Below are 25,399 nucleotides of genomic sequence, written 5' to 3'. Positions count from 1 at the left end.
CCTGTGTTGTTTTCACATTCTTGACTTCCGATGTGGATTGCCCATGTTCCTTCCTTGGGTAACTTCGAGCTATCTGCCCGACATCTCGCTGCAGCTTAAAGGTGAATGAGCATAACCATCCAGAATTTGTCTAATCCCATTGGCTGGCTCATTCCAGCACTTCTTTTTGATTGGTCAAGTTTAGGTCAAGGGTTAGGGGTATTGTTTATTCATACTTTACAACCGCCGCAAGGAAAAGAGGTTCCGGTACACGAGCTAACATATTTGCAAAACTTGCCGCAGTGCAAAGAAAATGATATGTGCAACATATCGTTTAGTCACCAGAGACAGATTATAGCATGTAAAGTCCACCACTCCTGCAGTCGTTTCTTCGCAGCTGCGACGAAATTCCTTCTGCCGTTGTTGCCCATGTGGCACAAGGACAAAGGCATAGCATAGCCGTGCGCGTACATCCGAAGACCAATCAGCGCCAAGCTAATGTGGGTCAAACTCTTTATATGGAACATGAGTGGCAGGGTTTCGCGCATGTGCGAGAAGTTACTATGAGTCTTTACTACACGTCCTAGTAATCCATGTTCCGTGGCGCATAGCATGCTTGCGCTAACGACGCAGCGGTCGTGAGGTTGACAGTTATTTTGGTGATGACATGAAATCGCAGCTCAAGTTGACTTAGACTAAAGGTGACCAGGAATTAAATTTCGCTGTCGTGGGAACGCAGCTCTTACTCGCTGATGTCAACATTTTATCCCTAGGTCAAGGCGGAACTGAGTGCTAACCAGATTTTCAGTCACCGATCAATTAATATTAATTTTTTTTTCAATACCCGACTGACTGCAGTATCAACATCAGATAGAGGAACTTAGTTTAGTTTGCAAGACAGATGGACTCGATTGCACTGCATCTAGCAATGTTGAACATAATGTTCGTGTCAGTAACAGCCTACGAGGACGGTTCACTGACGTGGCAGGATGAGAGTATGAGCTGTGAAAGCTAGACCGCGATGTACGTGTCTTCAATGGCGGAGTGGGGAGTGTATAAAGATCATTCCAAACCTCAGATATTACTGATCTCTCTCTTTCTCATTTTTTTTTTCTCTCTCTCTCTCTCTCAATTCAACCCAACTAGTGCCAGAACCCACATGACGCATCCATTATGTATTAAATCTTGAAACTAAATTTTCTGACTCCATCACTTGTAAAATATTCAGGAAGAGTATCAATGTATAATTTCTTTTAATTTAATTTTTTTCTGGTGTTTCCTGCATTTTATTATTGCAATCTTGACTCGTTTTACAGCACAGCATTCCTCGGTTCCAAACCAAAACGTTCCACCCCACCATACCTCCATCCTGCTGTAAATTTTCAGTAAATATTTTTACGGTGACACAAATGAGCTAACACAAGCACCCTCTGTCTCTCTAAACCTTAACTCTGTAGTTAGCCATAATCGATCTTTACCTTCCCTTATCTCAGGTTCTCGGTTAATAGCACGAACCTGCACGCGCACATACACACTGTGAGGTTTGTTCTTCCTACGTGCATTTCTGATCGTTTGCAGACAGGATCGTTAGAGAACCTTCACCTATCAGGGATAGACAAATCTGTTTTTATAAGATACCAAGGTAGGTTCGTCACCGGCGCCTTGCGTAATCACCGGAAGAGCAATAACTCATCCGGCTGAGAGCATCATATGTTGGAACCTGTTAATGAGTTGTTGCCCAACCGTTGCTTTGATCGCCGAGACGCATGCGCCATCCTGCTGCCATTTTGTTATTTCACAATTCCATCGATCAATCGCCCTGATTTTTTTGTCCTGAAAAACATACATCTATTCAAAATAGTCAGCGGCCTGGCCTGTCCTTGCAAGGATATCTGTTAGTGAATCAAACTGCGGAGGACGTAGTTCAGCTCGCACGCTCATCCATCTGCGTACTGTAGGCTTTCAGTAATTTAACTGCAGACACATTCAACGAGCTCTTAGCGTGTTTTGAGGCTATACTTCCGCGCTCAGGCCAGTTTTGTGAGAAGGAAATTAAGAAAACAGCGGAGTGAGATCGGTGGGCCAAGCTTCGTGACCCACGAGGCGTCTGTTACTCGAAGATAAGATTTGAATGTTATTTACTTTCTCGAGGTCATTGAGTGCCATAATACCGAAAAGTATACAAATATCCTTTGATTCAGGGATTTTTTTCATTCAGTTCTCTTTTTCTTTTTTTTTTTTTTTGTTTGTTTGTTTGTTTGTTTTTTTTGTGTTTTTTTGTTTTTTTTTTTTTTTGGTGGGGAGTGGGGGAGAGTTTGGTCGAGTGTTTAAAATTTTGGGATCATCTCTTGTGAATAGAACACACTGGGAATAAATTGGCATGACCATCGATGAGGATGGCTAGATGGGGGGAGGGGATGTTGAGAATAAACATGGATGACACTGAGCTAGGGTGACGTCATTAGGAAGATCGCATGAGGTGTCCGGATGCAAAGAGAAGATAAGAAGTGGTGGATGCAGACGGACGCGGATGTTGGGCGTGGACAAGTTTATGAAAATACTCGCAACCTTTCGTTTGAGAAAAGCTTACCGGTCAAGACAAGAATAGAAAGCGTTAAGTCTCGTTGGTTACATGTTTAAATCTTTCAATCCCACCTGTAAGTCCGAGGGAGACAGAATTAGAGAGGGAGGAGGGTTGGTGTAAAACGCGAAGCTAGCAACTAAGGCAAAGCAGCCAGCTCCTGTAAACAGATGCCACATGCAGAGAAAGAACTGTGTGCCGGAGAAGAGATCTGAATCCAGGACTGCCAATCTTTACTGTCTTGGTGACAGGAGCTCACCGTTGCGTCCACCGGATCGCTTCAAAATTAGGGAGAGGAAGACAAGACCCAAGAAGGAAGTTACGTACAGAGGAAATAAGAGGGGGAGCAGAGAGAATGTTGGGGAAATGGACGAGGAAATACGAGACAGAAAAGAGAAGGAAGTGGAGACAGAAAGAGGAAATGGCATCAAAGCGCGCACAGAGAGAGAGAAAGGGAGGAGAGAAAAACTTACTATTCTGATAATGTACTGTGAAGCTGACAATGAATAGGGTACGATTAATCGGCGAAGAATAATAAAGTAAACGTAACAATGTCACGAATAAACAGAGAGAGAGAAAGAGAGAAAAATGAACAATAAAAAGGACGATTTTAAAGATATATATATATATATCAGCTTAAAAAAAGTGTATCTTTCGTCTACCTGTCTACCTGCGTTTGTTTGTTGTGCAGGGCATACATTCCTGTTCTCGTTGTATGGTGAGAGAGAGAGAAGAAAGGAGGGATTGTATCTGTGTATGTGATGTTATGTGTACTGTTTGTCTCTGTGTGTGTGTTGTGTGTGTGTGTTGGTTGTTAAACGAGTTGGGCCTGAGCAACTTTATATAAAAGTGCTATTTATTATTACAAACCACATAGAAACTTCTACAGAGAGTGTGCGTCGTGTCATTACGAGGAACTAAAACACATGACAATGGAGGAGATCTCCTATTATTAGACCTTGACGATTCCAACTAGAATTTTTCTAAACTACTTCAATTTTCCAGCTTTTTCATAAACTTCAAGCAAAACATTAATTAACTTCCCTCATACTAATATTTACCGCACGAGCTAGTTCCACGTTGAACTTTAACCCTAAGAGATCCATACCAACATAACTCTAATCGTTTACCCGCTCCTCAGTAAAGATTTAACACTCTCTCACATACACACGCACTCACACACAAGAATTCAATGTGGGTTTTAAAAAACACTGAATAAAACTTTCATTCTCTCGCTCGCTCTGCGTTCGTACGTGTGAGCTTACGATTTATGCCAGTCAGCAATGCGGACGTTCGCACTGATCGCCAGCTGTGGGCCGCCGACGACCACTGAAAGAAAGGTGACCCGAGGTAGGAGGTCAGGCGCTGCGAGAACGTATCGGGACCTTGAACTCGGCCGGCTTGCAGTGCGCATGCGTGTGCACGTTGACCCCAGGCTGGCGTTGAACTTGCGCGCGCACGGCTTTGTTACTCATCGCCGCAGTAACGATTCTCGATCATGCTAATGGGGCAGGGCGCGATCCCAGGATGATTGTGAACTAATCAAATTAGTGGTTGTTTACGAGAACTGCAGTCTTCAAACATTCTCTCTCTCTCACACACACACACACGGATATTCTCTCTCACACCTCTCTCTCACTGACGCAAAATTACTCAGTCCTTCTCTCTCACACATATATCTCTCCTTCACTCACAAAAAACACTTTTTTCATACACACAGATACCTATCCAAATATATGCTTTCACACTCCCATCACATACCTCATCTTATCTCCCTAGAATGTTACATAGTAATAGGTCACATTATAAGAATCCTCGATCCCATAATATGCAACATAAACATGCCTTGGAATGACACGTCATAACAAAAAATATAAGTCAACTGCAGTTAATTGTTCAATCTATTCTGTGTGCTGACATACAGTAAAGCATTCACTGATCTTTCTGGACAGCATCTGCCCAAAGGATGCATGTTTTCTAACCTCGTTAAATATAAATGTGACTTTACTCACCCACTCTGTCACTCACTCACACATGTTCACACACACACGCCCTCTATTTATATCCCACACCCACCATCATTATTTTCATCATCACTTGATCATCATCAATACTAAACTACCATCCGACCGAATGTTCATACTTCGTCTTTCACTTTATTTTCTCGTCTCCAAAACACAGATAAGAAAAAGAAGAAGAAGGTGGGGGTGGAAGAAAGAGAGAGATAATATTTCCCACACAGCGAAGTCTTTTTCCAGCTTATCTGCTTGCTTCAGCGGCCATGATTGTTGTCAGAGAGCGTAAAACTTTAGTACAAAGTCAAAGAAAAAATAAATAAAGCCTTCATTCATGGACTCGAGCGAAGCAATTTTTCGCTGAAAACACAATACCTGACCTACAGCCATGTACGTCATCGCTATTCTGGTCCCGCTGTTTCTAAAGGGCAACGCGGGGAGAAAGCGCGTGCGGGAGAGAGAGAAGGGAGGATGGGGAGGCAAAACCGATCAGTAATTGACATAGCAACTGTCTGCGACGTAAGTTTCTAGTTTCCCTGTCGCATGTTCCTCCCAGAGCGGCGAGGTCAGGTAAGCGACCCCCGCAGTGCTGGTGCCTGTCCTACCGCGCCATTCTCTCGCGTCGGCGCTCAGGGTACGGGTAGAGGTGGGTGGGTCTCCTTCGCGTGTCGCGCACTGACGTCACGAGGGTCGATAACGTCCTTAAAATTCCGCGCCTCTTTAAATGGAAGTCGGGATGACGTCACCGCGGCAAGCTTTTCGCGCGGACTGCCGTAAAAAGGGATCCGAGTGCGTAAGAGATGCGGTTGATGAAAGGGAGTTGTATTGGGTTTTTTTTTTTTTTGGTGGTTTTTTTGTTTTTTTTTTTTTTCTGCAGCGGGTGACTGCAGAGGAGACGCTCGCGTTGCTAAGGGTAACCACGGCGTCCTTTCGATTGTGTCTATATATGACTTGATTCTTTGAGCTTTCCCCCTCCCCTGCCAACAGGCGGCGCCACGGAGCTAACAGAGTTTTACGTCGTAAGAAAGCTGTTATGACGTCGATCGCGCAAGAATTCTGGAAGCGGAGGATCTGGAAGGGGGCCAAAGGTCAAGGCAGATAGAAAAAAAAGGGACGGAAGAGAGCCTGGAAAGCAAAACGAAAAACAAAACAAAAAACTTGTTCACAGAAGTTTTATCTCTGAAAAAAAATATTAAATTATTCTGGGTGAAAGTCTGTAAGTATATATTTAAACAGACCCTGAATAATTTAAATAATAATAACCTAGAATAATTTTTTCGCAATCTTTTAAATGCCATTTTTGTTTTCAGCACTGTCCATACATACAATCTATATCGTAAGAAAAGTCCGAGACGATCGGTTGCCTCAGGACTACAACAGCAGTTCACAGGTTCTCTCGGCACGGCTGCAGGAGACAGCAGTACAAACCGTGAAACAATAGAAATCAATAAGATGAATGTGTACATGTGTGTGCACGTGTGTGCACGTGTGTGTCTATATATGCGCGGCATATGTCTTCACATGTGTGTGCATGATCGTGCGTGCGCACGTGCTTATGGTCCATGGTTATTAGGTAAGCGCCACGTTACATCTCTCACACAGACGTGTACAGTGTTCCTCAAACGTTGCTGCTGTACCTGTATTGTATATATGTACAAGAGCCTCAACTGGTAGATCGCCTGTACTGTATACACAATGATTTGTCAGTAGGAGTTAAGCGCATTCCACCCGCCAGAACCCACACCCCGTCTGTCTCTCTGTCTCTGCTTTTTCTCACTCACTCACACACACACCACCACCACCATCACAATATACTCCTTTCTTGTGTGTCTTGTGACGAAGTCGTTGCGTGGGTGTGTGGGTGAGTGTGTGCGAACCGGTCAGGGTGGAGCAAGAAAAGCGATGGGGAAAGGGGTGGGTGGTAGTGAAGTCGCGACACTTTCATGGCAACGGACACCGATCGACGCCCTTCGTGAGGAAATCGCAGACGTCAGCAAAGAGGACTCTCACCAGTTTACCTCTTTCTTCCCGCAATTACATCCATTAGCCTACATCTGCCTTCACTCCGGTACTACCTGGAGCGAGATTTAATTTGTGCCACGCAGCAAACACATCTAGCAAGGGGAGTAACGATATATAGTCGTAAAGGTTTCAGGTCTTAGGTAAAGTTTTAGGGCTGGAGAGAGGGGAGCAGAGAAGAAGGAAGGATATTCTTTAACACTTCGCAGGTTCTCATGGGAGTTGACAGAGCCCACCCACTAACAGGCACGACGTGATTTGTGAAAGAAGGAAGAAAGCAGACGACGAAAGCTGGCTTAAATCAACAGCAGATGATGACGAATGTACTCCATTTTCTCTTTTTTTAAGGCATCTGGCTTCGCAATGGTCGTCTGCAGCGCATGCGCAGTGGAGTGTTTACGCCGGGATCACGTGATTCTCATCTCTCCCTTTTAACTATACGCGTCTTTCAAAATTGTTCTCTTTCTTTCACTCCGTCTCTCTTTTACTTAAGGTGATGAGATTTAGGCTAATGGGTATGGGTAGGGTCATAGCGATTTTGCGTACGTGTCAGTGGTATATTCCTAAATGCTGTGTTTTGAAGTGTGTATGGAGTTCTTGAGAAATGTGTTTATAGAAGTCGAGCATTTTCAAAGCAGTTTTAAGATGCTGAGACTTTGACAGTGCTCACATCCTTGCTTGAACTACTTTCTTGCAATCAATCAATAAATCTCTTTTTCTCTCTTCCAGATTTCTGACAGCAAGGACTTAGAGCTCAATGACCAAACTTTTCCACAAAATGCAACCGAGACAAATTCACTTCTGCTATTTTGGGATTTTTTTTTAAATAGAAACCAGTTTAGTAGACTACTTTCCCAATTTCTTGCACCTGCGTTGCAGAAAATAAACATGCAGCGGTAATTTCTAAACACCAATGACCGACATTCTTCTGTAACAGGTAAGGTATGTCCTCAGCAAGACTTTAATCAGCACTAGCAACGGTTTCTAAGTAACGTAACAGCGATGACGTCACAATTAACCGTCTTTGCGAATCATTAAAAACATCATCAACCATTATATTTTTATTTAATTTTTACTCTAATTCGCATATTAACTCTCTATATAATTCATAGATCCCACGTATGTCGTCCTTGTTCGCCTTTAAATTAGCCTATGAAGCAATTTAGAAATTTCACGCTATGTCACAAGCAGCTGCAATCAGAGCAAACAGCTGCAGACAGCTGCATCCCCGGCTTACAAGAGAACGTGTGGGGTCTGATAAGCGAACGTTGAGCTACTTTATTCAAATCGTGGTTTGTTTGGGGTTTTTTTATTATTTTTTTTTCGAGTGGACGTAAGAATTCACACAGCGTTTCCTCCTCGTCTGCACACGCGCCTAATGTTAACCTTTCCGCTGTCAACATTATCTTCGTTACCTGTAGACTAAGATATGATATATTCTTGGTAGAATAGACTTGGCATATTCCCATGGGTGTGGGGTGAGGTGAAGATACCGAAAAAGTGCAATGAATGATCTTAGACTCACATGCTGAAACAGCTAGAGGCAAGCTGTTAAATAGATTTTGAAAAAGCTTTCAATGCCTAATGTTTGTTAAAGTATGGAGCTATTTCTTGGAAGGGTAGGGGGGATGATGATTTCAAGGGGTGAAGTTCGTGGTGCAGCCGACTTGAGGCACGCACAAGCTCACAGGTTACTCTCTGCCAACAGGTTAAACGGTGCGAACACTTGGCGTTTGAACGTCGAGGAGTCATGCCAAGCAATTCTGGGTCGTTATAAATAGTTTGGACGCTTCATCCCCTCCGCGTTTGTCGTTGCTATTTTGTGCTCCCCCCGGCTTGATTGACGGGTCTGTATGTTGGGACACGTTTGCACCTATCTTACTCAGAAATTGCTGAGTGAGAGGGGGAAAAAACCCAACCTCGACTGTTTCGCTTGAACGATTACTTTCAACTGTTTTTAGAATAATTTTAACGCATTAAAAAAAATTGCTTTGATAGGTATGCTACAGTATATCTCCCACGGCTCGCAGATTATCAAAAGAGGACACGTGACACAGCGACAGGAATTTCGCTTAGTCATGTTGCCGCGTTTCTTGCTCCACAAAGCACTCTAAAAATAAATAAGGTCGTCCTGTTTGATATGTTTTTGAACCTCTTCATAAGTCTTAATAAAGAGGGCAGAGGGAGGCAGGTGAGGGCGGAATTTCCTAAACACTGCATCAGTAAGTCAACGTTTTAAAATCGAGCTTTGATAAAAGAAAAATATTAATTTTCTGCTGTTGTTGATGACAATCGCTACTGGAGGAAGAGATACGATGACAGTGAGGACACCTCGCTCTATCTCTGCAGTAACAAAGATGAAGGAGGTGCACAGAGACAATCAAACAAAATTCATCAAGATTCTGGTAATTCTCGGATGTCCATGTCTGTGACATCGGAAATGCTCGGAAGCGACGTCGGAAAGACTCGGAGATGGCGTCAGACAGGCTCGGAAGTGACGTCAGAAAGGCTCGGGTGGGGCACTTTTAGTCAAGCGGTGTTCGCGCACAGGGGGCGCCACTGTGACACAGAGGACGTGAGCACCAGGACGAACGGAATGCCAACTATCGTCGGCCCGCGTAGGGGGGTGAGAGGTGAGAATTCCTTTGCGCATGCGCGCACATGCGCACTGCTCCCCGACTCCCGTCCGCTCGTCCCCTCTCCCACCGTGGAGACAGCTGCAGTTTGGTGCAACCTGTCAAGACATCTAATGGCAAGCTCTGACCTCGTGCACAGCACGTGACCTAAGTTACAACTGGCGTGTGTGAACCACTTCTGTTCTCAGACGCGTACTGACCTACTTCAACAATCTTTATTGTAGTCCACCCGAGTACAAAACTATTTTCAAAGAAGGGTGGCTTAATGCATGATAAGACTTGACTCCCCTCTCCATCTCCTCCAACCTCAGATATAAGCGATATAAATCTCTGTCTCGTTAACGATTTGTGAACGTGTCAACATGGCTATTGTCGGGTGAGTTTTGGAAAGAGGTCTAATCCTAATTTTCCTGTAACGGTGCAAAAAAAATAAATAAAATAAAAAGAGAAAAAAAGGCTTTCTGATTGGACCAACAAGTTGGACGCGGCCTTTGGTGATTTTAGTAAACATTTAACTCAATTTGCACGTGCTTGTCTTTTTTATTAAATAATAAATACATATTCACGCTGCATTTTGTAACAACAAAATGGCTTCTCTGTGTTTGTCAACAGTATGCTTGCCTCGGGCAAACCTTTCAGACTACTACGTTTTGACTTAATTATTTCGATAGTATTTTTAGCATTAATAGTGCGCATATTTTCAACAAAATAGCTCGTAATTTAATTTAAAAACTGCGCATTGTTTAACAATGCACGTACAGCCATGATTTTAAGGGTAGCGTACCCATGAGACAGGGCAACAGCAAAACAATTTACACTTACAATCTTTAATAGTTTCTACCTTGACAAAGTTTTAAAATGGAGCATCCATTTTGATTACGTTTTTGACATGAAAGACAGGAATGGGGAACTTTTGACAATGATGAATAAGGACAATTATGATCTCAACTAACAATAGACGACTATTTGAATGATTGGAATAAAAGATATTTTGATACAACGGTATTAGAGGGCTATTTCGACATCGAAAATTGATACCAATAGAGATAAAAACACTGACAGGAGTAGACGACCATTTTGACAATGACGGAATAGAGACAGTATTGACAGAATATCGACAATAATAACAAAAGTAGAAGACCAGTCTAACGGTGAAACAGCGCTAAGCTTGTTCGGAGAATATTTGACACACCTAGCTACGATAGGATTCCTTCCACGGTGATATCTGAAGCATTCAAAAAATGGCATTCGTGTCTGATCTAATCGTATCAAGGTTGGCAAGAAGTCACATTTTTCTTCCTTACCTGCGGGAAGGTGGGTAGGTTAGCGAGTACGGGTACAGACCCTCACGGGCTCCTCCTTTCCTCCCTCCCGAGGGGCTGTAGTTATGTTGTGGAGGTAACCCTACCTCGAGGTTAGTTCTGCGCTGGAACCGTTTGTTTATGTGGGCAGGTAGGAAGAGGGGAAGGGGTGCACAGATATACCTCCAGTTGATGGCAACGGCACCAGCTGCTCAGATAAACATCTGCGATAACGTTTTCAGCTTTGATGTTAAGCTGTCGTCGCGTTTGTGTGTTTTAATGACTCTTTGGGGAAGTTCGTGTGTGTGTGTGATCTTTATTGGGGAACCGAGCACCCAACAGGTAGACCAGGGGTGGGGGAGGGGTTAGGGGTTATGTTCTGTTTAGGGTTTGTGAACTATATTGGTATAGATGTGTGTAGTGTGGCCTTGTCCCCATTTTGCCCTGCCCCCATTGTGAGTCAGCTGCTCCAGACAAAGTGCTGTGCTTACTTACATCTGACGCACCGCCAAAACAGGTATCGTGTGAAGAAGTGTGAGGCCGGAGGGAGAAGTGGGAGGGGAAGGGAGGGTCACAGATTACTCAGTGCTTATTTCACAAAACACAACCTGTGGTGGACATGGCGACAGAACTGGGCCACCAGCTGGTGCGCAAAAATGTGTGTTTGGGCGTGTGCGTGTGTGTGTTTGTTTGTTCGCGCGTGACTTGTTTGAAATATGTGTACGTTGAGTGTGTGGTGTTTTGAATATTTATGTGTGACTGTGTGTTTGTGCACGCGCGCGTTTAATATATATTTATGTGTTGTTTCGTCGTTTTATGTCTGTCTGTGTGTTTGTATGTCTGTTCGCGTTCCCTTGCATATATATTTGACGGATAGAAGTAGGTTAGTGGTAATTTAGGAAGATGAGGAAGCTGGGGGAGAGTGGGAGGAGAAGCCACCGCGCATGTGCAAGTAAATGCTTCCACAAGTCGGTCCAGGTCATTGTGCTCTCCTCCCAATAACCTGACTTTCCAGGGGTTATTGCCCTCCTGCAACCCCCTTCTCCCCCTTTTTACTGTTTCGTCGGAAGTTCCAATATTCACGAAGTGAGCAACATCAACAACCCCCTCCACCCGTGCTAGTCAGTAACTCGACCAACCAGACAGAAGAGAGCAACGAGGACACGAGAACGCATAGCCTGCAAGCTGTCCTCCATAAGTGCATGCATGCATGCCTGGTGCACGTGCTTCTCGAAGAATCAGACACAAAACAGTGACGCCATTACAGCTGCCGCGAGCATGCGTCACTCTCCACAGCATGTCAGTGCGTGCGTGTGTTTGCTTGTGTGTGAGTGTGTGTGTGTGGCGTTCGCTTGTGTGTGTTTATTTATTTGTGTTGTGTTTTGCTTGTGTGTGTTTATTTATTTGTGTTGTGTTTAATTGTTAGTTTACGTGGTGATTGTTGGTTTGCTTACCTGCTTTTTATTGGTATGTTGTGCTTGTACTATGTGTTTATTTTTGTATGTGTCTGTTGGTGTGTGTGTTAAGTGGATATGAGAAAGTGTGTGTGTGAGAGAGAGAGAGAAAGAATGCTATCAACATCTGTACAACACATCAGCCTATCCTAATGCACACACTAAAGTCCGTTTGAAGACTTCACACTGAAAACACATCCCTCCCTTCTTCTCTCCATCGTCACCTCACAACCATTCCATCTTTCGTCAGCAATATTTTTAACCCACGCGCCAGTTCTCATCCACAAACACGACAACAAATCCGGTCACGGCCTTAAAATCTTTCTTCCTCTCCATCTCACACACACACCACGCATGTTGGCTGCACGCCAGGCGGCAGGCGTTTGAAGGCTGCTGCGCGTCCCGCGATTGGCTGCCAGCAGCTGCCGTCTATTTTTAGCCGCGGGGTTTTCCAGCCTTTTCTCCTTTGGGCGCTTACTTCTCTCCCTACTGCGCAAGTGCGGGCTGGAGTGCGGCCCCGACCTGCAGCTTGCGTGACCCCGGAATGCCCCACAAACCAGCAGAAGAGGAGCACAGCTCGAAAGCAGAAACTAAGCTGGCGAACACTGTTAAATCTCAGCCAGGGCCACAGTATAAAGTGCAAAGGATGTAGTCATATGGGACATCCGTTACACTAAGGTTTATATACATATTGCATAAACACAACGGGGAACAATAAATAATATATGCACGCTCTAACACACACAGAGTGAAGAGAGATGTATTGATAGAAAACAACGGGGCTTACAAATCACAGAACCAAGAGGACATAGGGCCTTCTCAACCAGAGACAATTCTTTTTAATTCTTTTTTTTTTTTTTTTTTTTTTGTTGTTGTTGTAATGTGTCTAAGTGGGGTATGTGTGATGGTCGCATGAAATATTCGCTCAACGTAGTCAAACGTGGCTAAGATGATAAATATCTGGTAACCGTAACTATAGACCAGAGGCATAATAAGATTTGTTTCCCCCTTCCCTGCTCAATACCCACTGGGCACAGTTAATGTCACCCAATCTAGAATTACAGTTATGTCGATAATGTATATAATTAAACAATATGGCGGCGTTTGTTCGTGAATCTGGTGTGCCGCAGTATGGACTGCTTGGCTTTGTGTGCAGATGTATAGCGGTGAGATCACACACACACTGTTTTCAGACCGTAAGCTATTCTTCCCACCCCTTCAACCCAACCCCTCCCGCAGCTTTACTTCCAGTGCAGGGCTAGCGTCCATAAAGACCACTTTGTGATTGGATTTGTAATATTTGTCTAAAGCAAACTAAAGCGTGAAAAATGTATCCTATATGTTTATTAAGACCTCCTCTAGTACAAGCATGGCTGTTGTCTTCCAGGGGAAGTAGTTATGAAGGGGAGGCGCTGCCCTATACGACCTGTCCAACTCGGATGGTTCTGTAGTCCGAGGATTTGATGTAATCTCGACTAACACTATGTAATGCTCAGTGTAAGATAATACTGCCCCAAATTTGGGACAATAATCCCTTCCGTTCTCGAGATACAGCACAGACGCCAGGACTAAACATGGACGAACACTCGAACGTTAGGGAAATCTGAGACGAAAGGAGAGTTGGGGTCAAATGTTCTCTTTATAAACATGAGGTCACGATTTTGACATCTTTTAGTGCATGATAGAGTACGAGAGCGAAAGAAGGAAATAGTATTTTGGACTTTTTTTTTTTTTTTTTTTTTTTTTTTTTTAAGCTTTACCTTGCTAGTCTTTTAACAATACATTCCGCTATCCACTCTTTTGTCTCTATTTTTTTCTTCCTTATTTTTTTCCCTACAATGATTCTCTTCCTGTTGTTTTGTTACTATCCCAGTCTACTCATCCTAAATTATTATAAAGGCAGGATGCTTTACCGTGATACACCGCCAAACACCAGCCTCTCCCCTCCTCCCGTCTATCTTTAAGACACTCCATCCTCTAACGCTTTTTGTCCAGAAACTCATTTAACAACAAATAAACAAATAAGGCTAACGTAAGATTACAGCAAACGTCAGACGTTGATGAACGGCAACAGTCATCAGATGACTTACATCGACTGGCATGCGCGCGATTGACTCAGTGTACCAACATGCACGTGCACGGGTGTCGGCTAAATTTAGCTCGCCACACCGGTAACCGTGCAGCGTCGGGTGGCATCGTGCAGCGGCCGACCCGTGTTCATTCACGTGGAGGGTGACGTCGACGGTTATGTAACCTGAGGTCGAATGCACGAAGACGGCTAACCATAAAAGTGCGTATTAACCGGATAAAATATGGACAAACTTTTAAATATGTCTGGCAAAGTTTTCATGCAACCTTTATGTAAAATCTTTTCCAAATGTTTCTCCGAGGAAGAAGTAAGAAGTACCTTTATTAATGGCCGTCTTCTGTCTTGGGGTAAAATGAACAATGATGATTGCTTAACCTGGGGCTGTACTCACGAAGCGAGAGTAAGAAAAAATCGTACGGTTAGGACCATGTGGATAATGTTTTATGTCTTTGTACCCTAGGACTTCTAATAATGATTTATAAGTACGGACCCAGGGGTAACTTCCGATTCGCGGGGTCCAAACGCCATTTTACAACTACGGAGAAAAGATGCTGGTCATTGATTTTCCAGGACGACGACTTACCCTCGTTTCATGACCTTTAGTGGTTGAATGTAGGAAGATGGCAAGCACATTACTCCTTAGACAACACTCTGCACATCGATCCAGTGCTTAAAGGAAAGGGTTTTTTTTTTTTGGTTTTGTATAAACAAAAACGTAAAATAAATATATAACTAGGTTGGGACTTGAAGCACGAGATGGTCGGAGGAAGTAAGTTTCTCTTTACCGTCAGGATCCGCTTAATTATACGTTATGTGTTATTCATGCAACCGGTTTCGCAATCGTATCGTCTGTGCTTGTCTCGAGGAACTGTACACACACGTGATACGCCTGCGCGTTGAACATTTGTTTTGTTCCCTTCCTCTGCCGAGACACAAACATAAGGTTTACCCCAATGAAAATAGTCTCGGACGTTCATGATAATTTCCACTTGTTGCTCTGCGCAGCAGCAACTGTAGCATAAAACAGGAAACTTTGCCCCGGGTTCCCACCATCAAAAGCCTGGCCGTAAAAGGAAGTGTAACGCGGATGACTGGATGAGTGGTTCTATTGCGTACAACCGCTGGATACAATTTTACTCTTTCTCTCTCTCACTCACACATACTCTCCCCCTCTCTCTCTCCTAGGAAGCGGGTAGTCTAGTTGTTAGAGTTGCCGCGTTCAAACATGTTGGCACGCACACCAGCCTAGTAAAATACCCGTGTGACGGTACCCTACTTGCCCCGTTGACCCAGAAGGTCAGGCATCCACATATAAATATACAAATCGTGACCGTATGGTTATCATTGTCCCTGTCACTGTCACCGCGTGCCAGCCTGCAGGTCGCGAAGAGAACTTTCCCGAATGAGCAGAAACAACACGTCACGCCCAAAAGCAAACAACTCTCGACGTGAAAAGACGACGAGAGCAGGCGATCCTGCCTCTACGTCCAGACCGTCGCCACCACCATAATCCCACCATCCACCTGTAATTCCATCGTTCTTTCCAATGTAGACTAGCTACATCAAACTTCCCTAACATCAGGAAACAGATTTTAGCCAAACCAGACTGGTGTCATGAGCTTTTTTAGGACAGAAATTTGTTTGCGGTGGTGTTACGGCAATGATAGTAATCCAACAATCAAACGCCACCAAAAATGTAAGGCATCACTGTTAATAATAACAGTTCCAGAGCTTAGAAGCCATGATGGTAGTCAGTGGCTCAACGTGTCTATGGAAACTACTTCCAATAATAATACTACTAACAGTTTCACAGCTTGAAAACGAGTTCATTGTTTTAGAACTAAACATGGCTGCAGTAACATATAGTTTGCAGACAACAAAAACAAAGAAGCTCCGCCTCCTTGACCTTTGCCCGGGGCTGATGGTTTTGCAATCGACTGGAAACCGCGAGCAGGTCACGGCCTTCACATTAGGTCAACAGCTGCTGACCATTTCCCGTTGACCTCTTCGGCTGTTTACGTTCCATAAGTACCCACTCCTACCTCTCAGCGCCATCTTACCCCTTCACTTCCTCCATTCCGCTGGTTGGTATGAGAGTTGTCTGTCCCGTAACCTTAACCGTGGTGGATGTAATTAAGTGTCAGAACGTCACTACGTAGAAGCCGATAGTCCACCCTGTAATTCGTTTTAGTACTGTAATTAGTGGTTTTTGGAGGAAAAATAATGATCACTAGGAGAAAGAGAAGGAACAAGGGGAAGTAACTGCAAGTTTTGTCATGGACCCTAAAAAGGCATAGAATGAGAGAGAGCGAGAAAAAAAATTATTCATAGATGACAGAAAAACCCAGAAAATATGATGCAAACGACAATGAAGAAAAAAGAGAGGATCAATTTATGTTAATGGCAATGATTTCACGGTCTTGTGTGTGATTCAGTCAACTGGAATCAACAAATCAAAAGTCTTTTTATACCAGATTTATTCTGCTCTTTCAGAAGCCAGGATCGGTTTTACAAAGACAAAATCCTAAACTGATTTAAAGGCTTAAAGATTTGTACTGTCAACTGAATGCGACGCTGTACCCGATGTTAGAGGTCACAATGTTTCGCCCTGCAGATGCCACGCCATCTTGGGAAGTTGGGTGGTAGGGTGGTTGGCAAGCGGGTATCTCTCTGGCGACACTTTATCGCGACTTATTTCGCTACGAAGAAGCAAGATACTCTTCCTACCCTCCACCATCTTTCTCTCTCTTTTTTGTGGAACCAGAACTGGTGGTGTTGTATTACGAATTGCGTTGTTGAGAGACTGTTTTGACATGCGCAGTCGAAGTCAACGCCAACTCATAGCGCGCTGCCGTTGTAAGACGCTATCGTCTGCTCCAGCTTCGAGATAATGATGAAGTTTGCAAGTGAAAGAATCCGAGGAGTAAGCCCTGGATTATAAGGCTAATCTTTCTTGCACTGCTTACATCTTTCAACCACATAAGTGCATAGGTGTTCTTGTATATGGAGAAGGGGGTGAGAGGAAGGGAAACGCTATTTTTAGAGGATGATCTCAGATTGAACATGTCCTTTGTACGTGCGTACGCATGAGAGTTTGAGAAAGGAAACAAAGGATTCTGGGAAGGAAATCAAAATGGTGGAAACACGGAGGTAAAAACTGTTTAAATGAGATTATCTGTGTTATTCTAATGTTGAGCTAACGTGGAGTGAGCAAAGATCACCAAACCAAGCAGGACCAAGACGCTGTTAATTAAAACAAACCCCGCGGACAGTTTGTGATATCGTGGTCTTCCAAGGAAAGGGAGATCATTCTAAAGGTCTAATGATGTAATTTTTTACTATTTTTTTTATTGGTGGGTTAAGCTTAGTGCAAGACATTTAAAAAAAATTGGTGTGAAGAATCCCTTGCCCGTACTCACTATCGTTCTCATGATATAGCCTACAAAGATCACCATGTTTACCAGAAGAAGGTCGACAACAACGTCAGGCTTGTGTATGGGTGCGTTGACATGTTCAATGCCTCCTCCAACGGGGGAACTGGAACCGTGTGTTAATCATCAACTGTGTATAAATCAGGAGTTTAACCTCTTTCTGTCCATGGTGATGTTTATAGGTGTACAACCCGAAAACAGTTATGCGTCAACACCTTTGGTAAAAAAAAGTATACAAAGCACTGACCTTTTTTCTAGTCCATTGCACACAATTATACCTTTAAATCCTCGCCCTACCCTTGAACAAGAACTGGTACAGGTGAAAGTCGAACTTCGGGTTCAGTGACCTCAGTGGTTGAAGAGCCCGCCTGATATAATCCCGGTACAAGGACATGGAGGACATCAAAACCATATCATAAATATGGATTAACACTGGAGGCTTTTTTTGGAAGGTTTTGTGGGTGGAAGGTTTTAGTTGGATATGCTGAAATATAGAATCTACCAAAAATAGACGTTTCTAAAAACAGACATTTCCAAATATAGAATTTTGTCGCCATTATTACTGTCACAGCATTACCACTGTCACCTTTGTTACCTTCACGTTCATCAATCATCGTCATCCATCATCATCAGCTTGATTAACAATTTCACAAAGATTTATAAGCTTATTCGCGTCGCTTTCGTATAAAAATCTGTAGTCCTCCCCTTTCTCTAGCCTTTCTTAATAAAAATACTTATATATGGAGAAAATCATGGCTTTTTCTATGAAAGAACCGGAATAACAATTTTATTGAAACTGTCATACAGAATGATATCATGCGATTCTGAAAAAAGGTCCTTTTTTGGGAGAGGGGAGCATAGTTAAAAAATTTGAAAAAAATAGATGTGTTTTCATCGAAAGCTCAAAATTATGCAGAATATAGCTTCCGAGACATATATAACAGATTACGGAGGAACTAAGAATTTCCCTGTTTCTGTATCTCTCAGATAATGGCCGAAAATACTTCATAGATAATAATTACCTACCGAATATTTACACAGTGGCTGGTGTGTTCACTGCTTGATAAAGTGTTCAGCTTTAACTATTCAAAGTTCATAACCTTTTTTAAAAAAAAGTATGAAACTTTATTTTCTCTTTGAGAAAAGATGTTTTTCTTCCTGTCTTCAAGTGGCATTTACATCCTCGCTCTTTGCAATCTTGGCCTCGGGAGTTCATTAAAAGACAAGCTATCAACAGCTAAAATTTTATGCGTTCCACGCAAGGGCCAAGGACGCAAGTTATTATTACCTCCCCTTTACAGACCTGCGCGATCGCGTTCCTTCAGTCTTTCGCAGCCGAGCATTCAGCGCGGGTGTGAATGGGGGTGTTCCGAGAACAGAAAAAGAAATGAGGGGGAAAAAAACCTAAGTGCACATGCTAACGACTGCGCATGCGTGATAGAGTAGGGATGGGGTATCTGAAGGGGAGAGAACTCTTACTCGTGCTTTGAGAATTGCGTGAGTCATTGAGACGCTGCGAGCACGGACTTGGGGGTTGAGGGTAGCGGTGGGAGGAAGGCGGGGTGGGTGCCTGCATTTCACACGAATTACATCATCGCCGAAGCTCTGGGGCCGGCATCTTCATCCCCTCCACATACACACATCGCGTCTGTCGTCATCAGGAAGCTACGCGAGGGTTACGCCATCCTGGGAGAGGGGTGGGTGGTAGGTTAGAGGTACCCGTAAAAAGCTGGGTAGGAGAACGAGCGGAAATGAGTGAATCAGGAAGAAGGAGAGAAAGGGGATGTGAAGGAATTGACAATACACAAAAGGACTTCTTCCTTTTTTTTTTTTCCTTTTTCTTTGTTTCTTGCTTGCTTTCTTTCTTCTTTTCATGCGTCATTACACTACTGCAAGGAGACATAACAACGAGAAGAATTTAAGAGATAACTACCCGTGTGTTAAATGTGTGCTGACATACTAAGCCAGCCTCCAGTTCGTTTTTTGTTTGTTTGTTCATTCGTTCTTTCTTTCGGTTTATCTGGGAAGCAGATATCCAAACGGTCAGAGCATCCGAGTCCAAGATCGCAGGACAGCATTGTAAACACACAAACAATCAAACACGCAGTGCTTCATTCCCCTCCCACACCCCAGTTAATCCAAATGTTGAATGGGTTCCTAACCCCTTATAAGGTTGTGGAAGAAAACATCACAATGCTTCGTGTTGCACGGATTTTTTTTTCTGACTGCAGAAACATTCGAAACGAAGAAAGTGCATAAAACTTTTTTTAAAAGTTACTCGGTGAAGCATTTCAGTCCAGAATAACCTAAAATGTGATCTTTTGAGAACACTTTTTTTTTAAATCTCAGAGGGCAAGTTTTCGTAAGAGCATTTCAATTTATTAATGATTTTATGGAAGCTCCAACGCTTTGATTTATGCACGTGCGGGAACTGAAGAGCGGTTTTGTGGTTTATTTTCTTTTCCTGTCTAGACTCTAAAGCTTGTGAATTATTTTATTTTATTTTATTTTATTTTTTTGTTCTGAGTTAACCACTAGGATGTTGCTGTGTCCAGAATTAAATTGACTTTTGAAGTACGCGCTTTGTAAATCTTAATTATTTGAATTTTTCCTTTTGTAAAATGTCAGAATTATGCGGTTCTTGAAGTAGGAAGCCGGAGAAAAATGGGATTTCTCTACAGCGTCTAAGCCAATGATGAGGTAATCTCTTTTTTTTAACCAGAGAGAGGAACTGTGGGAAGGTGTGATGACGTCTAACAGACAGCTGACGCAAGAATTTCGTCTAAATTCAACTGTGACGTATGACACGATGTCATTTTGCTTTAAAAAAAACTGCGTCACTGCTTTTAATAAAAATTGCGTCATCTGTCGTTGACCTCGTGGAAAAGGTCGGAGAGGGTTTAATCCCCGTATCTGGGGAGATGTGATGGAGCTGTGAGCTCAGCTCAGGGATTGGAAAAGTAGTGCACTCGTGCAGTTACCATAGTATGGTCAGGTGACACAGATTTTTTTCTTCTACACCGTTCTAAGGAATGAGGTATTCCTTCAACAACTGGGTCAAATGAGGATGACAGAGGATAGACGTATTCTGCGCAACACGGGTATCGAACCGGTCAGTGCGGAGCGCCGGAGCTAGGCTATCCAGTTCCCCTAGAAATGAAGATACTTCCCATCTCCATTTCGGGAAATCGGGGTGGCGGGGAGAATCATACTGCCTTACAAAAACAGGTGATCATGGGTGGGCGCATGGTTTTAATTAAATAGGAAAAGGTCATTGCTGACAACTTTCTCCTTAAAGTGACCTGATTCACCTCGGCCTCGTTTTTTTGCAAAAAGCTTCTGACAAATATCTGAGTTAAGCCTCCTGCTATATTCAGTAACACGCTGTCGATCGACGGGCTGTCGTTAATTAGATTACATCACCGCGAACAGATCCCGTTACTCAGATCGCGGGGGCGGTAGGAAGGAAAGATTGGATGACTCTGAGGCTATTCGGTGACCTGCCTTTGAGACAGCAGTCATCTTGCTAATGGCTGTAACTTGAGATGATTACTCATGAAGAGGTATGATCTATAAATAGCCGCAAAAAAACAACTTCTACGTTTATTTATCTTAACCGCTTTCCTCGAATGTACATTACCAAAGTTCGGTTACGCATCACGTAACAGCGTGTCTTGGGACCGTAATTATGGAGAAGAGGTACTTCGGTAGTTTCCGTGAGAGTTCGGTTGATGTCGCTTAGATCATGGACGTGTACAGGTGGATTGCTGTCTGCCGAGACCAATGATTTGCCTCTTTCGAAGTTCTCCGCTGTTAGTCTCGGCGAGCCTAAACAAAGAATGGGACTAAACCGGAACTTTTTCGTCTCAAGCCTCGTTTTAGTAGTTAACTGGGAAAAAAATCGTCTTCCATCAGTCCAGTAATACAAGTTCGTCCTTCGAACTTTGCAGACAAATAAATCAAAGAGCAGAACTCTAGTGAAAAGGTTTCTGTTGTGATATAATCAGGATGATACTGAAGTAAAAGACCCGAACGGTCGGCGAACGCTCATTAATAGGGTTTCCTTTAGAACCATCACTTGATGAGGGTCTAGAAATAGAATGGAGCGAACTGGCGGTGGAGGTTGCAATCTATGAAGTCAGTGAAATAAGGAACACGAGAACGCGCTGATAAATACTCACACACATACAACATACACAGGACATGGTGTGAAATGAAGTTCATACATACGATATCTGCAACCTATAGTTTAAAATAACATTTGCAATCATACTCATGTAAAGCAACGCACACGCACCCACACACACACACAGACACGCACACATAAATGAACAAATGGGTTTGTCTAGCAATACAAGGCTGTGTCGCCATGCGATCAGTACAACAGTGGTATCAAAATACAGTTTTCAATATCAACTCCCGACATTTGGGACAGCCACTCTGTGAGAGAGAGAGAGAAAGAGAGAAGGATGGACTGAGCTGGTGAGATTATATATATGCGTGTGTGCATGTGGTTGTGTTGTTGCGTGTGGAGTTGTGTCCGGTCGTGTGTGCGTGTTTTTGTGTGTGTATGGGGGGGGGGGGGGGGGGATGGATGTGTGTTGTGGGTGTGTGAATTGGTGTTTTATGAAAGGTCAGAGGGAGTGGATACAAGTGCAAACCAACAATACTTCCAAAACATCTAATTTTCCAGCGCCAGAATTATGTCTGATATAACAGTTGCTTGTTTGCAACAACACATAAAAGTGCATTTTACTGCGATACAAAATGCACCCCAGAACATACCTTTACCTGTTCAAGCTTTGATATCTACATCTCTATGTTTTAAGTGCATTCCCTTTTCTGAAAAAACATAGTTATCCCTAGATTTATTGCTCAGGTCCCTCCAACGACCAATTTTTTATTTTGAACCTAATGGGTTAAATGGCTGATTCTATCGAGGTAACATGTTTTAAGTATAGATGTACATCACAAATACGTAAGTATATCTACATATTATTATATAGTTCTCTGATTCTGAACCTAGGTTCTGATTATTTTATTTTTTTTTTGAAATTTTCAGATTGAGCCCGGAATGGTGCCAGTATCAAAAGATAAGATTTAAGAAACAAATATATTTATTTGAAACATTTTAGCTGTGTTTCAAGCACATAAGACAACCAACAAAAATGTATATTAAAGCGTAACATAATAGATGAGCAGTATTAAAAGTACAGTAAAGACCAGTTTACAGCTGTGGTATCTAAATTCATTTGCCGATTTTTTCTCTTCGTGTTGAAACACAAAATTTTATTCGAAATTCTGTGTGCATATGCGTGTGAGACAACAAAATGAGCCTGAGATAGACACAGCGACAAAGAAACATAAAGATAAAGAGGAAAAAATACAGAAATAACCCGATATAAAGAAAGAAGAAAAGATAGGGAATAAGACAGAAAGAGAAACAAACGGTTTATTTACAAAATATTTAGCAGACCATCTTCGACAGTTGGAAACACCTTTACCTTTCAAATGTAACAACAACATAAAAAACTCGTTCATGGATCAATCTAGACATAAAATTTAAAGAATAAACGGAAGTATGATTATCAAAACTATTTGCAAAACGCTTCACTTAATGGCAATAGTTCATTCTTAATTAGTGTTTAGTCCTCCTGATTGTATTCCATGCTCCGATAGCTTCACACCTGGCTTGTTAAAGGTAGTGTGAGATGGAGAAGAGAGAGAGAGAAGGAGAAAAGAAGAATGAGAGACTGACACTGACAGACTGATATTAATTCTTTATTGTTACATGAGCTTATCTTCAGCAAGGGTGTAAACTTACAACCTAACAGAACCGCTATAACCAGATATAATTACATATATAATTACATATAATTACAAATATAATTACAGACAAACATATATGAAAAACTTACTTCTTAGTAAAATCATGAAGGCCATTAGCCAGCAAAATGAATACATGTATAAGGAATTAATACCAATCATAGTTGCCTCAAAAGTTCCCCATCTGCATCATCACCATTCTCACAACATCTTCAAATTCATTGCTCAGTAAAGCAAATGGACCGGTCAACAACAACCTTCTCTTCGCCTCCTCCTTCCCCTTATCACCATCTCCACCCGTATCCTCCACACACACGCTCTCTACATATATAAAGAAAACATCACATCTTGAAAGCTCTCAGAAATAAGAGAAGGGAAGAGAGAATAAAAGAGACAATAAGAGAAAGAGAAAGCGAAGATACTAGAAAGAGCAAAGAAGGACAGAAAAAGGGACAAAGACGGAGACAGGAGTGAAAAGGAGAGAGAAAAAAAAATAGATGGAGGAAGACCCCCACACACACATATATGTAGACACAAAGACGAAGACAGGAGTGAAAGAGAGAGAGAAGAAAGAGATGGAGGAAGACCCCACCACACACATACATACACGTAGACACAAAGACGAAGACTGAAGTGAAAGAGAGAGAGAAGAAATAGCAAAAATAGATGGAGGAAGACCCCCACACACATACACGTCGACACCCTGACGTACGCGCGACGCAGGGCACGGTCGATGGGTGCTGCTGACGTCGCATGCCCTGCCCAGTCCTGCCCTCCCAGCGGCGCGCCGCAAATAGCTGCGATGTCGTCGCCGACACGGAAAATTTAGCCGCACTTCACCTGCCACCGCGGCTGCTGCTGACGTCCTTTCGCTCTGAAATAGACTGGCGACATTTCCTTCACTCCTCCCTACCCGTATCCCACCCACCCCTGCACCCTCCCTTACTATAAATTTACAACTCTCAGCAATTTCCTCCCTTGCGTGATCAGGTCTGGAACCAGACGGCCAGCTTCCTCCATTCTCCATCCCCCACCTCAGTTCCTCTCTCTCTCTCGCACACACATACCCGGATCCCAGTCTTTAATTTTCTGTTCATTTTTTCAACTTTAAAATCCACATTTTTTCTCCAAAGCATTTTTCATTTGTTGAAAGATGTTCTCGCTTTTTCGCTTAAAAAAAATCCCGAAAAATCCTAGTAAAACAAGTTTTACCAGATAGCGACGACAGGTCACACCAATTATACTGTGCAATGTGTAGATATATATATAAGGGGTTGACGGGAAGACCTTAGGTTCACATGAGTTACTGCAATTAGATAATAAAGTGCAAGTTAAGAGAGTTTCTATTAATTCTTCACGGATTCGATTTTTTTTTTCTTCTTATCTCAGGCTAAAGGCGGTAAGTTGATTGTCAAGCATACAGCCTAAAGGCTGTGGCATTTCTGGAGTACCAGATGGCAAGAAAAATGGAATGATAGAATGAAAGACGGTCGCGGTAACGTGACTTGATGTCTGGCGAATCTGACGCTGAGACTGCTGGCGAAAATGGCAACATGACTGCTTGCAAAAAACAGACGCCACAGCTGCTGGCGAAAATGACAAAATGACTGCTTGCAAAAAATGACGTCACAAGTGCTGGCGAAAATGGCAACATGACTGCGTACAAAAAAAAAAGACGCCACAGCTGCTGGCGAAAATGGCAACATGGCCGCTGGCGAAATTGCTGCCACGACTGTCAGTGTCTGGCAAACATGTTTGATGGCGAAACTGATGCCCGCAAGTGCTGGCGAAGCTGACGTGATCGCCGTGCAGAGGCGAACTTGTTTGTGATAGAGTGACTCATCGTGCTCCGGAAATACCGCTGTGTCGTGGAAACCGATAAGCAAAGCGACAACAATATACATGTGAATAGGAAACAGTTGAAGGCCTGACTGTCCTGAACCCACGGTGTTTTCGGCGGCGAGAAAACGTTGCCAGCCATGACGAAATCGTGATGGTAAGGGGAAAAAACCGACCACCCATGACCAAAAAAAAAAAAAAGAAAAAAAAAGGAGAAAAACACACAGTC

General features: G+C 43.0%; 1 protein-coding gene across 3 annotated transcripts in view; it reads right to left on the bottom strand.

The window, feature by feature from the left end:
• The window catches only part of LOC112568639 (ataxin-2 homolog), a 50,410-nt gene that overhangs the window by 5,339 nt on the left and 19,672 nt on the right, over nt 1–25,399 (bottom strand). The window contains exon 1 of one of the 3 annotated variants that reach the window (XM_025246038.1): nt 3,826–4,196. The exons of 1 other annotated variant lie outside the window; for it this stretch is intronic. The gene's annotated coding sequence lies outside the window, so the exon portion shown is untranslated. Of the gene's footprint in view, nt 1; nt 428–3,825; nt 4,197–25,399 lie in introns of those variants that run through there. One more of the 3 variants, XM_025246036.1, reaches the window with a different exon arrangement.

Source organism: Pomacea canaliculata, linkage group LG7, assembly GCF_003073045.1.
Source record: "Pomacea canaliculata isolate SZHN2017 linkage group LG7, ASM307304v1, whole genome shotgun sequence".
NCBI lineage: Eukaryota > Metazoa > Mollusca > Gastropoda > Architaenioglossa > Ampullariidae > Pomacea > Pomacea canaliculata.
The sequence above is the reverse complement of the archived record's forward strand: the minus strand, read 5'-3'. Positions and strand labels throughout refer to the sequence as shown.